We start from the raw sequence: 17,535 nt of genomic DNA, 5'->3' as shown, positions 1-17,535 counted from the left end.
AATAAAATTTATTAATATATTATTTTATATTTCAAAGGATAATGATAAAGGAGCACCGGATTTTATAAAGATGGGAGGGAGAAGTCATCTCTGATGACTTTCTTGTTTTTTTCCCTCCCACCCACGTGTCATTATTGAATATAATATATGGAAGAAGAAAAAAACCAAGTGAAGGGGGTGGGAGTGTCCTTACTTGGACATGGTTTTTCTCTGTGAAGCTTATAAGAACAAAAAGTGGTGTTTTAAAATAATCTGACTAGGGTGTCAATCGGTTGAATTTCGGTTATTCGGTTTGATTTGGTTCAAGATATAGAATGGTAAAATCAAAATCAATCCGAACTAAGAACAAAACGATATTTTTTAAATCAAAACCGAACCTTGGTTTGGTTTTGGTTCGATTTCTTATACGGTTCCTTATTAGATTGTAGTTCAGTTTACAAGCCATTTCCAACCTTAACACTCTTAAACTCTCTAGTGCGACTCTCAATTCATGAATTATCCAAAAAGATAATATTTCACTATTTACTAATAATGATACGGGAAAAGACTGGGTATGCTAGCAATATACCGTAAGCTAGCACTTTATGCGTCTATCTCTCTCTTTCTCCCTTTGAGGGGTGAGGGGTGAGGGGTGAGGGGTGAGGGGTGAGGGAGTCATTTTAAAAGAGGAAAGAGAGATAGATGCATAGGGTGTTAGCTTATGATATACTGCTAGCATATCCATCCCTCTCTCTAATAATGCAGAAAACTCACCCTCCAACTAGGCAACTACTAATGCAAATTTTATTATTATTATTTTTTTTCTCTCTCTCTTTCTGGTAAACCTGTTAGATTACAGTACTTGAATCAATTCAACCAGAATTACTAAGAAGATTGGGTTTGATTGATGCAGTCCAAATGATTCCTTTGACTTCTGTACACAACTTTTGCTTCTCCACTTGCAAAATTTGAGATTTTGCACTGACAAAGAATAGAGAAGTAACCTCTACAACAAAAGAACACGGAGTAATCATAAACTCATTATGGATGCAATGGAAAAAATGGGCCAATTTTCGTATGAACCAATCAAACTCACAATAGAACTCTAATGCTTTAAGTAATGCAGATTAACAAGCACAACACATTCATGTATAAAAATATCTTTAACTCAAATTTACACATCAAGATCCTTATAGTTTTTGTTAAGTTGCACTGTTAAGTTGCAGCAAAATCTACCACTAATTAAGTTTTTCAAATAGAAAGATTGTTCTCTTGTTAATGAAATGAGCACTATGGAGTCCCTATTGGTGGTCTAAGATTTAAGGATTACAAGGACTGCCTAATAATTAGAAGTACAACCATACCTTCACAGCAAGAATGAATGAAAACCTTTTAAATAATGCAGGGCATAAGCACAAAGTTGATATCTAAGATGTTCTTACCCCATGTGTGATCATTGTGAAGATGATTTAAGAAATTGTCATTCATAGGTGCTCACAAATCACCACATGACACATGTATCAAAAAAATTGATGAGTGAAGAAAGGGAGACAAACACATTGCATTTCATAGTCAATAATATTGGTGCCCCCGACAATGCCAACTCCCATTATGGATCCTGTTACGATTTGGCATATTTTTTAACCGAACCCTAACCCGAATCCAAATGTAGATCCGGAACCCGAAGTCATGGCACCGTGTACATTATGGAGTATTGATTTGATGTTCAAACGGGTAGAAGATGAAAAAGAAATCCCGGTGGTAACACGCCGCTTGCCGGCAAAACGATGCGTACCTCCCCCATACAATTTAAAGTATAAATTATGGTAATCGACTCTAATCATGCCTTGGGGTATTTTGGGCATATGAATAATGCTGGAATTGTATTTGTGCGCAAGAAAACACTGACACTCGGGTATCCCGACACAAAGATAACAAGGACAGCAAACACTGGTTGATGGCACTGGTTGACTACTACATTGACCAGAGATTGTTGTTACCCCAGATTTTGGTCTCGGGACTGCGGGGTCCAGTGTTTTGAGTCGGAGATCTCGCCGCCGCGTCCCAATTATTTAGTTAGAATGTTTTTCCAACATTATGGATACGCGGGGCCCACTAATCAGTCCACATGTGCGTGTGTCGGCTTTAAACATAATTTATTACAAATTAACTCATTAACCGACAAACCATTATAACAATTGTTTAATTAACTATATAGACAAAACCCTAATTCCTATTCATTTCTCTACAAACCTAACCGACTAAAACGAATAAAGAAGAGAAGAAGAAGGAAGGCTGAAGAAGGGGCTAATATCTTGATCGATCCCTGCTCTAAGGTAAAGTTCATCACCTTCATCATCCTCTGATCACCTTAAACCATCCTCTCATGCCTAACCCTTTTCTGAAATCATAGTTTCTTTCTAATTTCTTGTCTTGTTGATGGTGTCAAGTGAATCCATCTCTTGTTCACATCTTCAAGGTAGTCTTGACCTTAGTTCAAAACCCTACCATCCAATTCTGTTCCTAAGCTACGTGTTCATGGTTAAAACCATGAATTATAATATCATCCATGTTTAGATGCAAATTGGTTTGGAATTCATAAGCTTTGAACCCCAAAGCTTACATACTTGACCAAGACCTAAACCCTAGCCCTATGTTAGCCTATTTACTATCAAATTCACATACCTACTGTTGAAATTGAAGCAATGGATTCTTGTTTCAGCCATATGTGACTGTTATACCAATTTAAATCAAAGAATTTCAACTATGGTTGTACCCATCTTCAAAACCCCCAATTTCTCATATAAGTGGATCATAATATGGTTCCATTTCATTAGGATGGTCGTGTGAACATCATCCCATGATCAATTGGATGAGATCCGACCAAAAACCCCATCAAAACCCTGAATTTCAGCCCTGCTATGCTGTTGTAAAATCTCTAGTGGAAGTTCTGGTCGATTGGTACATCCACCAGAGAATGCAGTCTCAGTCCTATTACCTACTACTATCTCAGGATGATGTCCTGGTCGACTGCATCATCATCCTGAGTTGCTGTCAAACTCTTGATTGAGTCTTGGGCCTTACCCAACCTAACTCCAAGGTAACCCTAGGACTCCACATGTACTTAGACACCTTCTGACACTGTGTGTGGTTGACTATTCTTAGGACTTTACCTTTCGATCGTCGAATCGTACCAGCAACCGACTCGAAGCATAACCCAACTTCACAACTGCAATCATAACATTGTAAGTAGGGGTAGGCTTTGATTTCTTTTAAGAGTGTTTATGTCATTCTTAGATGTATTTGTTAGGAATCATTTGCATATTTAAATTTCTGTTTTATTTATGATATTTATTGATTTCATTATCTATGACTTACAAATGTGAACGATGCAATGTGCAATGATGTGTAATATGAATCTTTGTGTTAGAATAGATGCCCCAGTCGATTTGAAAACAAGAGGTATGGTGTGCCTTAGTATGGGATGCGAGAGCACTGTACACCTCGTACTATGCCATTTAGATTGCATATGACTAGGGATGTCATTCCTTAATGCTACAACCCTTACCAGCAGGGGTTCAAGTGTTGGGTGATCATAGCCCCTTGTCCCGAGAAGTATATACCGGGATGGGATCCAGGCTATGATTATCGGGGTCTACCCACGGGGAGATATATAATACTAACGATTAGTGTGGGTCCCATACAACAATTGAGGTACGTCTCAGGAAAATAGGAAGGAACTGAGATTGTTTTCCGAGTTGTTGGCATAGCATTAACCTAAAGACTTAGGCATTATTTGTTAGGTGTAATTAGGATTAAAACTGAATCCATGTATTGAGGATTTTTGCTTGTATGTGTGGTCTATCCTTTACTTGCTGGGCTCAGTGGAGCTCACCCCTGTGAAATTTTCCCTTTTTAGATGAACCTGCAGGTGGATGTCATGGTGGCGAGGAGGATAACTTCGAGGCAGAAGAGTTACGGTAATGGTGTATTTGCTGATTTCAAACAAACAAGGTTGTGACCCCAATCATGTGGACGATTAAGGTGTCCTTGAAGAACAAGGACTGATGACGTGGTGTTATTTTTATGTTCTCTTTTGCTAAATGCCATTTAGATTGCATATGACTAGGGATGTCATTCCTTAATGCTACAACCCTTACCAGCAGGGGTTCAAGTGTTGGGTGATCATAGCCCCTTGTCCCGAGAAGTATATACCGGGATGGGATCCAGGCTATGATTATCGGGGTCTACCCACGGGGAGATATATAATACTAACAATTAGTGTGGGTCCCATACAACAATTGAGGTACGTCTCAGGAAAATAGGAAGGAACTGAGATTGTTTTCCGAGTTGTTGGCATAGCATTAATCTAAAGACTTAGGCATTGTTTGTTAAGTGTAATTAGGATTAAAACTGAATCCATGTATTGAGGATTTTTGCTTGTATGTGTGGTCTATCCTTTACTTGCTGGGCTCAGTGGAGCTCACCCTTATGAAATTTTCCCTTTTTAGATGAACCTGCAGGTGGATGTCATGGTGGCGAGGAGGATAACTTCGAGGCAAAAGAGTTACGGTAATGGTGTATTTGCTGATTTCAAACAAACAGGGTTGTGACCCCAATCATGTGGACGATTAAGGTGTCCTTGAAGAACAAGGACTGATGACGTGGTGTTATTTTTATGTTCTCTTTTGCTAAATACCATCTTTTTTGTGGAAGAGTTTCCACTGTTTGTATTTTAGAATAGTTGTGTATTGATCCAATGGTCGTGAACTTAGGAATATCGAGCTGTTGGAACTTTAATGTAAATAATATATATAGGACTTGTAAGTATTTAATTTTCCTGCACTCTGATCAAAGTAACACTTGTTATCTCGATATTGTGTGGTGCTTGTGACGTGTATTTACTGTATTTGGATTCTGGAGGTCTTCGAATACTTCGGGTATTCGGGTCAACCATCGAATCCTCCCAGGGGGTGGGTTGGAATGAAAGGGTGGTTCAGGCGTGATAAAACCGAAACCTCTTATCTTGCTTGTTGGACACCATCGATTCTAGAGTAAAAGGTTAATTGTTTATTTATGAACAAGAACACAATGCCCATGGCTTCTCTGCATTGATACTTGATCGCTCTCAGCTTGTATAGGTCTAGCTCCGGTGACGTCTTCTCCACCATCATACGTAGGACAGATAGAAGAAGTGGATGACGAGAGAGACAATGTGGAGACTTGAGAAACACAGAGAATGGGAGAGAAGGGAAAGGAAGATGTTTTTGATGGGTTTCGTACCTCTTAGACATCAACATTTGTATGTTTAATTTATTAATTCACCATTTTTGCGCATTTTTGTTTTCAATTGGAGGAGGGGTTGAGAAGTGTTAATGTTTCTCGTTACTATCCAACTCACAATACAATTAGGTACCAAAAAAACTTACAATAAAAATAATCTTTTAAGGCATATATACCCCACATTAAGGGTGGGTTTGTAAAAGGAAAGTTGGGGCAGGGATTGGGACAGAGGGTGGGGGTGGTGATTGCAGTAGGGGTGGGGTGGGACGGGGGAGAGGGAGAGTTGGGGCAGGGATTGGGATAGGAGTGGGGACGGGCATTGGTAGTGGGACAGGAGAGGGGGTAGATTTGCATCGAGCATGGTGGGCACGGGGAGGAGGAGGTTGTGAGCAGGGAATGAGGTGGGGGTGTTGCAGATTCGTGGGAGTAGGGGGAGGGAGCAATGGGTGTGACGAGATGTGAGGGTGGTGGTGGGAGTGAATGGATTATTAAAAGGATAATTTAGTAAATTTATTCAGTTTGGGTGTAGGAGTGTAGGACTAAGCTAAAAGGAACCTCAAATGTCCGTTTTAAAACTTGAGTACATATATCAATAATGGGGTACCATGGGTATCAACTAGATTTCCAGTAGAGGAGAGCTAGTTGAGAAATGGGGAAACTTTGTTGGAGCTTGTGTTTGACCAAGCTTTAGTCTTTTTCCAAATCCCCTTTTCTATTTAGCCTTTGTCTTTCTCGATTCTCTTATCCTTTCTTCACTAGGTTAGGTGAGTGTTTACAGATGGCTTCAGGACTCTGAGCTTGAGGAGATGCTGCAGAACCACGGCGTTGATCTCGCTCCTCTTCTCCTTGCTTTTCTTTTTGCTCCTATTCTTTTTTATTTTTATTTCCTCTTCCTTGCTGGGTTTGGGTTGTTCCGGTCGGTCATGTTCGGCTTGGCTTCGTTTACCCTTTCTACTACCGTTTCCTGGCTTGATTCTCTGTGTAGATTCTTGCTTTTATGTGGATCGGATGTCTTCTGAAGTTGCGTGTGGGTGATTCCTATTGGGACGTCTCCATACTTGGACTTCTTTCCTTTGTTTTTCTTGTTGCATCCCCCCCCCCCTCAAGTTTTCTTTTTTTCTGGCTCTGCATACTTTTGTGGTCAGCGTCGATCTAGAGCTGAGCCTGGTTGGCCTGTTTCTTTTTCTCGCCACCAGATCTTGGTCAGGCGGTTGGGGAAGATTTCAGTCACCCATCACCTTCCTTTTCTCTTTGAATTGGTTAGGGTTCTTGGGAAATCTGGCCTACAGAGATGTACCTGTCCTATTTTGGGAAGATTTCAGTTACCCAGCACCATCAGTTTTTTGGGGTTTGGTTGGTGTATTTGGGTATTCTTGCCTACTGAGATGTACTTATCCTGTTTGGGAGATTCCACTTTTTTATTCTTGGTGGAATTTGTTTCCGGTGGGATTCGTAATCGAGTGCTTTTCTTGCTCGTGGTGGTGTAGTTTGGCTCTTATGATTTTGGCTCGACTGTGGTTCTTTCTTCTAACCCCAACAAAAAAGAAAAAAGGAAAAAAAGAAAATGTGGTTCTCTCTTTGTGAATTCTGGTTTGTCCCTTTCTTTTGGGTTTCTTTTCTTGGTTGCCTTCATGTAAGCGGTTCTTTTGTGGGATGATCCTTTCTTTACACCTTCTACCCGCGGAGTTGGGGTTTCCACTTACGGTTGCCCGTATAATTTTTTCTAATCTCCTTTTATTGGGTTTGGCCTGTGTGGCCTCTTTCATTCATCCGCTTTGGGCGTGGGGACTTGCCTTCTGTATTTCTCTGGTTTGTGGCTCTCTAATCTTGTGGCCACTTTGGTTGGTTTTGCCATGATCCGGTTATCTGCCTTACTTTTCCAGACTTTCAAGTCGACTCTATTCTTTGTAGTATTGAGCTTGTTTTTACACCACATCCTCGAGTAATTTGTTATGTTTTTCTGCTTCACCACCATATCTGGTTTTGTTGTTTGTCTACTCTATAGTGGCAGCGAGCTCGGGGTGGCTGCAAATCATTTCCCCCTTCTTTTCAGTTGGCTTGGGTCTTATAGCTGTTTGACTTTTGGTTTTGGCTGCAGCTCCTGACCTAATGATGTTCACTCTTCTGTCTTTGCTGGGCCTTCTCTTCCGTCTTTGCTTCTATAGCCATCTCTCTTTCTCTTGCAATTGCACTTACTACCCTTTAATCAATTCTGGAACCTTTTCTATTACTATCCTCTATTGTTCCCTCCACTCTCCATTCCTTTGTTTTTTGTTTAGATTGGAGATCTCCTTTGTGATTCTGTATTGGGCAGTTTTGACAATCACTATGAGGATGGCATCCCTTAGGTCTCATTCCCTGAAGCGACCGCGTAAACACACCCACTTAACCCAGTATCTCTCTTCTCTATTTACTGTTCTTTCTTCGACTACTTTACTGATTCCTCTGTTGTCCAATTTAAATTATCTGTTTCCCTTCTGAATCGTTGTGTTCCTTCTTCAGGTTTCTTTTCTTTTATTGACCTTTCTCTCCTTTTTACCATGTTATTCCTTTCTTGGAATACCCGTGGTTTTAATAACCTTCTAACTAAGAAAAGTTTATCTCACTATGTCAATAAGTTTCATCCTGATATCTTATTTTTGTGTGAGAATAAGTGTGTGGATCACTCACTTGTGAAGCTCAAAGCTCCCCTTTCTCTTTATAGTTCTATTGCATTTATAAATAGTGTTGGATCTAGAGGTGGTAAAGGAGGATTGTGGGTACTTTCGAAACCAACGGTGTAAATCTTGTCTGTTTGCAGTTTTAATTATTTCATTGGAATTAAAATTGTTGACGGTGGTGATGTTTGTTATTGGTTAATCTTTTTATATGCACCCCCTCATATTCTTGTTCGTGGTGAATGTTAGGAGTTGCTTTTTGATTTTCTCATGAAGCTTGACTGCATGTTCTGCATCATTGGGGATTTTAATGAGGTGCTCAATCCTTGTGAGAAATTGGGAGGTCTATCTTTTCAACCCTCCTCTTCAACCCTTAAGCTTAAGAATATAATCATTCCTTTTCTCTTGATGATATCTAGATGGGTGGTTCTTGCTCTACATGGTCAAATAAACAGAAACCCCCTTGTCTTGTTAAAGAGTGTCTCGACCATGCCATGGCCTCCCCCCAATGGCTCGATACCTTCCCTCTAGCCTCCCTTTCGAAACTTTCCCCTGTAGGATCTGATCATAACCCTATTCTTCTTTCTACTTCTGGTTCTAGAGCCTCTTATAAAAAATTATTTCACTTTCAACAAGCTTCGCTTTATCACCCAGATTTCCTTTCCTTTTGCACCTCATCGTGGTCTACCTGTCCTAAGGATCCCTTCCCTGCTAAATTGACCTCCTTTTCTAACTTGTTAAGAATGTGGAACAGGGATGTTTTTGGGCATATTGATGTTCTTAAAAACAGGTTGTTTAACAGCTACCTTAATAAGTCAAAGGATTCCAACCCCAACCTTGATTTGATGGTTATGACCCAACAACAACTCAAATGGATTTTTTATGCTGAGAAGTTTTTCTAGCTTCAGAAGTCCAGACATCTCTACATTCAAGATGGGGACAGGAACACTAAATTCTATCATTCTGTTTCGAAGTCCAATTTGAGGAAAAGGAAAATTGATTTCATTTGGTTAGAAGATGGTCAAAAATTGGAAGACCCTTAGGAGATGGCTCATGCTTTTGCATCTCATCTCGAAAAGATTTTCTCGACTTCCAACCCCTTGGATGCAGGTTTTGTGGAATGCTTGTTCCCCCAAGTGCTTTCTTTGGATGACTCATCTTCTATTTGCTCTTCCCCATCTATGGATGATCTGAGAAAGGTAGTTTTTTCTATTGGTCCTTTTAAGGCGCCTGGAATTGATGGTTTCCAGGCCTGTTTCTTTTAGAAGTTTTGGCCTCTAATCCAAAATGATTTATTTTCTCTTGTTTTCCATTTTTTTTATTCTAATTCTTTCCCCTATGGTTTAAACCATACACTCATTTGTCTTATTCCTAAGATAGATATGGCCTCCCGATTAGGTGATTTTAGACCTATCAGCCTTTGTAATGTTTCGTATAAGATTTTGTCCAAATTGATTGCTAACAAAATTAAACCGCATTTGCATTATTTTATTTCACCTTTTTAAGCGGCTTTCATCATTGGCAGGCAAATTCATGTTAATATTATTATTGCTCAAGAAATTTTTCATTTCTTCAAACATACCAAAGGTAAGATGGGTTATGTTGCAATTAAAATTCACATGCCCAATGCCTATGATAAACTGGAATGGAATTTGATTATTTCTTTATTCCGTTTTTTGGGCTTTGGGGAAAAATGGTGCAACTTAATTTTTTCTCTTATATCTTTCACCTCTTTCTCAATAAAAATGGATGGTAGCTCCTTTAATCACTTCCATACCTCTAGAGGTATCCGCCAAGGCTGTCCTTGAGTCCATATTTGTTCATTGTGGCCATGGAGGTTCTATCCAGGTTGTTCACTGCTTATCGAGATCTTAATCTTTTCAAAGGGGTGAAGGTAGCTAGAACTGCCCCGAAAATTTCTCATCTCCTGTTTGCTAATGATATTTTTATTTTTTGTAGAGCCACTTTTGAGGACCTTCTGACAATTAAGGCCATTTTGGACCTTTTTTCTGATTTATCAGGTCAAGAAATTAATTTCTCTAAGAGTGGTGTTCATTTTAGCAGGAATATTTCATCCTTGGACAGGGCTAATTTGTGTTCGATTTTAGGCATTAAGGAAATGTCTAAGGACGCTGTCTATTTGGGTACTAACATTTTTCATGGCAGATCCAAGGTTAAGGAGCTTGGCAGTGTGGTGCAAAGGATTCAGAACAAGCTATCTTCTTGGAAATCTAAGTTCATTTCGTTTGCAGGACGCTCTGTCTTAATCAAATCGATTTTAGCCTCTACTCCTACCTATCTTATGAACTGTTTTGAGTTCCCCCTTAAGATTTATCGATCCATTGATTCTATTTGTCTTAATTTCTGGCTAGGCAATTATGGGGCTCAGAAAAAAACCTGTTTTTATTACTTGGGACAGATTGTGCACTTCTAAATTTTTTGGGGGGCTTGGGTTTCGTAAGGCTGAACATCATAATAAGACTTTATTAATGAAACTGGGATGGAGATTACTTACCGATCAGTCTGCTTTGTAGGCTAGAGTCCTAAAAGCTCGTTATTTCCCAAAATTCTCCTTGTTTGATCCCAAAACAATTTCTAAAAATGGATCCTGGACTTAGAATAGCATCAGACATACTATTCCATCTTTGAAGAAGATTGTGATCACGAAAATAGGTAATGGGAAATCAACTTTTTTTTGGATTGATCCATGGATTCCATCTCTCCCTAAACGTTCTATTCCACTCTCAAATACTGTTGGCTTGCCTGATAAGATTGATAAGTTTATTTCTCACTCTGAGTGAAACTCTTGCCTGCTTAACTCTACCATCCCTGTGGATGTCTCCTTACATATTCATAAAATAAATCTATCTGCGTCTGATGATTGTTGGTGGTGCCCCATAACTAAGACTGGTAAACTCACCACTAAACTGGCTGCAAGATCCTTGTCTTCTCTAAATCCACCCTTTAATCCTTTGCTTTCCACTTGGTGGAAGTTCTTTTGGAAAATGAAATTACATCCCAAGTTTAAATTGTTTTTTTGGCATGTGTTTAATGCTGGTCTCCCAATCAAGGCTACTTTACACAAATGGCTTCCGATTGAACCATATTGTGCCGTTTGTGAAAAATGTGTCGAATCATACTGCCACTTATTCCTTTCTTGTGACTGGGTTAAACATATTTGGGCTGCTGGTCTACTGGGGTTGAGAACCAAATTTTTATCTCACCCTTCTCTTGAAAATTTCTGTCTCTCTATGATGGTCAAGTTGGATAAACATTCCCTTTCTTGGTTCTTTGGGGTCTTCATTATCTCTTATTACTTTATTTGGTCCACCTGTAACAAGGTGGTCTATGGATATGAGAAACCGGATCCAATTTGGGATTTGAAAAATATTGAACGATGGTTAGCTGACTTGGAATTATCCCCCCCCCCCCTTTTTCTCATCCCCCTGAAATTTCTGACCAACCTGAGGAGGTGTGTCAGTTATCTAATTTTTCTCACTTACCTAACTTTAAATTCCACGTTTTAATATGTGCAGGATTTCAAATCCCAGGATCAAGTAAAGCAGGATGGGCTTATCTCTTTTTGGCAAATGGCAAGTTTAAATTGTTTGCCAAAGGTTCGATAAAATCTTCCTACAATTTGGAGCCAGAACTATGTTGTATTCGTACAGAGCTTGTTCATGCCTCCAGTTTAGGGTTGAAGATAAAAGAACTTTGGTGTTCAAATCAACAGATCTCCGATCTTCTTCCGTTTCCAAACATTAATCCGTGGTCGTGGCATCTCCTTCAGTATCTTTTGGATATCAACTCAGTAGCCCAGGACTTGGACCTCAAGTTTAGTACCATAGGAGATCCTTTGTGTTCTACAGTAGTTTCTAATTTGGCCATTAAGGCCTTGGACTTTAATTCTCTTGTATATTCTTCCTTTAGTTTATCTACTTTCTTTATCATAAAAAAATAAAAAATAATGAGGTACCTCAAATGTAATTTATCTTTTTAATTTTAACGTTTGCCATGGGGATTTTTAGATACAACAGAAGCTTAAAGTCTTGGTCATTTAAACCTCTAGAGAAGCTATTCGACATTTGAATAGAGGATAACCATAGCATAACCTTTTTAATAACAACAAAAGAAAAGTTAGATTTTCCTGCAAAACGACGGAAATTTCATTCCCTCCAAATTTTTGAGAGAACAAAAAATTAGATAAAACTCCAATAACAAAACTCAGCCATTCTTTGTTGTATCTGCCAAACACTGCAGAGAACTAACTCTTTGAAAAAGAATTTGAAAATTATCACAATGCATATCAAATAATTGGAAAAAATACCTCCAAACTTTTTCAACGACAACCCGTTTTATAAAAGATGATGAATGTCCTCAATATGATGATTGACACAACAATTGCACTTAGATGCAGTTTTCACCCCCAAGCTTTGATTGGATCTATCGACCTGAATTCTACCTTTTAGCATCTTCTAGTTGAAGAACGATATCTTAAGAGGAATCGAAGAGGCCCAGATCCATTTATCCAAACCAATCTTTTCCTCTCTCGATCTAACAAATTTCTAAGTAGACTTTATCGAGAACTCACCATAGGAAGGGGGGGGGGAAAAAAAAAAAATTTTATTTTGGGGGGGGGGGGGGGGGGGGGTGGGGGGGAAAAAAATTTGTTTGTTTGGTGGGGGGGGGGGGGAAAACCAAAAAAAAAAGGGAGAGGGGGGGGAGAGGGGGGGGGGCTCGGCCTAGGACCCCCAAGTCGGTCTTCAACGCGAGCGGCATCCTAATCAAAGGGGGGGGGGGGAGAGCCCCCCACGGATTTATAGAGTAAGGAGGAGAGAGACGTCTTGGAAGAGTCCTAGTATGGTAGAGTCCTTCTTTCGAAGGTTCTCTCGCGTAGCGGCGGTGGAGAGTTATTTTCGGGGTCGGACTCTTATTAAGGTAAGAGTCCATGTAGAGGTGTGTTGATTACGTATTTGCTTATGGGATCGTGGCTCGGTCCTTATCCCGTGATTCTCGGGATGTGCTTGAGCGTGGCAGGAGATCCCCGGTGGGGTGCTATGGGAGCCTCAATGGAGGAGGGCTCGGCCTACGAGGTCGGCCCGTGGGGTGGCAGACTGAGTCGGCCCGAGAGGAGGTTGGTCTCGGCCATGAGGTCGGCTAGGAGTCCCCGGGCTGACCGTGCGATCCGGCCTCGATCACCGGCCGCTAGATCAAACCCCTTTGTCGGGTGACTTATCGGATATGGGGTCGACCCAATTTCCTGCTCGGCCCAACTCGGTTCTCGGATCGAGGTCGAGGGGGCGGCCACGTGGCGACCTCTCTCGATAGGTGGGGTGTTTTATGCCTCATCAATATGGATAGTCATACTTTTCAAATAATTTTGCAACTTACTTGGGACATTTTGCTGTTCTAACATAGAAGTGTTCCAAGAACCATTGCCATTGACAACATCCTTAACCTGTATAAACATATCAACACCACCATCATTGTTTATCCAACCAATCAAAGGACCATCATTTGTCCATTTGTCTAGCCATAAATTTACATTTCCCTTACCCACCAACCACTTGGAATTTTTAAAGAAGATATCTTTAAGGACAAAAAGCCTTTTCCAAGATTTTGCACCATTAGGAGGACAATAAGCTAATGAAAGATGATCGCCTCTCAAAAACTTCGATATGAAAAAGGTAGACCAGAGAGATTTATTAGTGAAAATTCTCCACAAGGACTTTGACCGAAAGCAAACATCCATCTCTTTAAAAGATTTGATTCCTATTCCACCTTCACTCACCCGAAGACAAAGAGACTGAAACTTATCCAATGATGTTTCTAGGGGTGTCAACCGGTCAATGTCGGTCTGGCTTAATCGGGCACCCCAAATTTAAAACTCTGCATCATTCTCAATCGTTTATGTGATCAGGTCTGGGGAGGCCAGACATGGTCATGTAAAAATCGGTCGATCGGTTACCGGGTCATAATCGGTGTAAATAGTTATTGAGGGGATGTGGGGGTTTGCGGCGGCAATCTCTGATGTTACAGTCAGAGAAGCTTGATGTTAACTTATTTCCCTAAGCACTACTCTTTTTCAATGCTGATTTGAGACAACAATCTAAAAAGATCTGTAAATTACTGGTAAAGTAGTGATCCTCAAAACAGAAATTTAAACCCCTAAATGCATAGCAAATCTAAAAATAACTTGTGCAGATGAGATTTAGAACAAAGAACGAACTTCAATTCTTTGGATCTACTTCCAACAGAGCTTTGATGACTACTTCTCCCTTCAGATCTGGCGGCCTTGCTTTGTAGATGTACTACACTCCAAAGCAACACCACCACCCACTCCGTCATCGGATCTTCTTCCCGAATAGAAATTCTTAGCTTTTCAATCTCTTGATCATCTAGCTCCTTAGGGTTTCGCCTTCGAAAAGTTGGAACAGCAAAGAAGAGAGAGCAGAGAGGGAGAGGGAGAGGGAGAGATGCCGCCTTTGGAAAGTTGGAACAACAAAGAAGAGACAGCAGAGAGGGAGAAGGAGATAGAGAGATGGAAATCAAATAATGATGAAGAGATAGGCTGTAATGGAGTAATGGGGTGGTTTTAGAAATCAATAGCGGGGTGATTTAGAATAGAAAACGTGAATCAAGGTGAGGTGGTGGAGCAAGAGTGTGTGAATAATGGACTACTGTGGCTCATACTTCATAAAAATACCGTTATTTCATGATGTACAATCAATCAATCAATACATACTATATATTATTCGGTTAGTCGGTCGGGCTAGTTACTTGCACTGGGAACGACCAAATAATAATTGGTCGGGCTCATGTCCGACACGTTTATTATTCGATCGTGCTGATTTTGGGCTTCGATTGGTCGGGATGAGTCGATGCTACTGGTGCGGTCCTAGAATTGACACCCCTAGATGTTCCTTCCAAACTTTGATTATCCCCATAAAAAAATTAGAAATTAAACTTTGTAATATTTTTGAAATATCAATAGAAACCAAAGATGAAGAAAAGTAAATAAATGGGCAAATTGAAAAGAACATGCTTAATTAGGATTATCTTCCCCCTCCCCCCGCGTTAAAAGCAATTTCCTTTTCCATTCTACAAGCATGTTTGAAACCTTTTCAAGAATCCCATTAAAATGGCAGATCCAGGTACGCCCTTTGATTTAGGAACCTCCAAATAGGTGAAAGGAAATGAACCTCTTTTAAAACCCGTCTCCTCTTCCACTATCTTGAGTCTATACTCTGGAGTTTTCGAGGACATGAAAAGTAGCTCTTTGATTTGTTAAATAATTGGCATGAGGAAGCTTCATAGTTGGATATTAAACTCATAATCTGCATGATAGAAGACTTTAAGGCTTTAGCAAAAATAGTGGTATCATCTGTATACAAACTATGGAAAATATTCGGACACCCCCTTGGAACATGGAAGTATTTAGATGGTCCTTCAATAAAAGTAGCTCTTCGGTCTCTACTCTATTGAGAACTTCTTCTGCTAAAATAAATAGATTTGGAGATAAATGGGGTCCCCTTGCTTGACACCTGTAGTTGACTTGAAATAACCTACAAGACTACCATTCAACACAATGAAAAATCAACCGTTGCAAATCGTTACATTTACTAGATTAATCCACCAGGTAGCAAAACCAAAATGTTTTAGGCAAACAAATAAAAACGATCACTCCAACCTGCCATAAGCCTTTGCCATATCTAGCTTGAAAATAATATTACTTCCTCTGACTTTTCTATCAATATCCTAAGCAGGTTCAGTTACCAGAGCCGCATTATCCAAAATGCTTCTACCCTTAACAAAAACTCCCTGCTCCTCAGAGATAAGTTTAAGTAAAATTTGCCAAATCTACAAATTAAAAAATTTGAGAAGGTTTTGTAATGAAAGTTACATTAACTAATAAGCCTGAATTCATCAAAAGAAGAAGGGGGGACTCAGTTCTAGGGAATCAAGGTTATGAAAGTGGATGTGTAACCTTAAGGGAGCTGACCCCATTAAAAAAAATCTCGCACCGCTTCATAGAGATCTTCCTTAATAATTTCTCATGTATGATGGAAAAAAAACACACCTGAGACGCCATCAGGTCTCGACGGATTTTCCTTGAAAATTGAGAAAGTTGCCTATCGAATTTTTACTTCAGATGGGATTCCAATAAGCATAGAGTTATCCTCCTCTGTTATCAAAGACAGGATGTAATCAATAATATCCATATTCACCATCCTACCTTTAGAATAAAGAATATAAGAAAAATGACCAAAACCTCCGCTTGGATTTGATTTGGCAGATAACCAAACTCTCTCACTGGACATAATTTTATGGGAAATTTACACATACCACCCTTGAGGTTTGACGAAAGGATATTTTCACCCCCCAGTTTTGGAAAATTCTGCATGCCCCCCTGAGGTTTGCAACGGTAACAAATAAGCCCATTCCGTCAGTTCATGACTAACACTGTTAAAAATTAGACTTGAATTAACGGAATTGCCCTTCTCTAAGAAGAACAAAAAAAAAAAAGAGGTGAATGGTCAAAATTACCCTTATTAAGGAAAAAAAGAAAAAAAACCTGCAACTCATCTTCCCCAATCGAATTGGGGAAGATGAGTTGCAGGTTTCAAAACCATAAGGGTTTTTCTTTTGTTTCTGTAATTATGATTACGAGAAATAAAAGGAATGGGTTTTAAACTGAAAAACCCTAGGCAAACTGGAAAAAAAAATCCCAAATCAAGGTCATTCGATACACAAGAACTCTATTGAAGTAAAAAAAAGAAATTGGAAAACAGCATGAGAAACAAACAATAGGTATGGTTGATTCAATCTAGAATTTAGATTCCAGAGTCTCAGATGGGCTCAATCAAAGAAAGAGCAAAAACCCATATGTCGTTCAATAATCAATTAATTTAGGTCTCATTCTCTAATTCTTCGTCTCTTCTGCAATTGGATGTTCCATCACTTCTTTCTTGCAATTGAAGAGCACACTTCGAAGATACAGCATGTCCTTCCATTTTCAGGAGCTATCTGTAGATTCTAGGAAGCAGCCCTCTACCTTTTATGAAAGAAAAAAAAAAAAATCCAAAAATAGGAATCTGATCCTCACAATCAAACCCTAACCCTAAACTCTGATTTGTTCGCCTGTAATGGGGCAATCTGTTGACTAGATGCGAGCTGACAGAGAGATTAGAAACCAAAAAAGAAGAGACTCTTTCTTAACTCTGAGACAGAGCGATTCAAGACCAGATCCCACCATAGTGTTGTGTTGTGTACTCCTCTCGAGACGACATCTCTCACACTACTATTACAATTACTTTACTTTCCTTAAAGCTACCAATCATTCAATCATTTCAGCTTTTCAAGGAGAAAGGCGAAACAGGGCAAAGAAAGGAAGGAGAAACCCCAAGTACCAAAACAGAGACAGAAGAAAAGAGCTTAGTCTGGATCTGAGACTACAATTTCTTACCTTTCACGAGATGGTTTAAGAACCAGTTCTTACTTGGATGAAAGCCATAAATTGTTCTTTAAGTGTTCGATGGATTGATTCTCTGCTTTGGAGCTGAGTTTTGAACTAAATGTTTGAACCTTGCTCATTTTCAATTTAGTGAGATTTGGG

Source organism: Telopea speciosissima, chromosome 9 (genome assembly GCF_018873765.1).
Source record: "Telopea speciosissima isolate NSW1024214 ecotype Mountain lineage chromosome 9, Tspe_v1, whole genome shotgun sequence".
Lineage (NCBI taxonomy): Eukaryota > Viridiplantae > Streptophyta > Magnoliopsida > Proteales > Proteaceae > Telopea > Telopea speciosissima.
The sequence above is the reverse complement of the archived record's forward strand: the minus strand, read 5'-3'. Positions refer to the sequence as shown.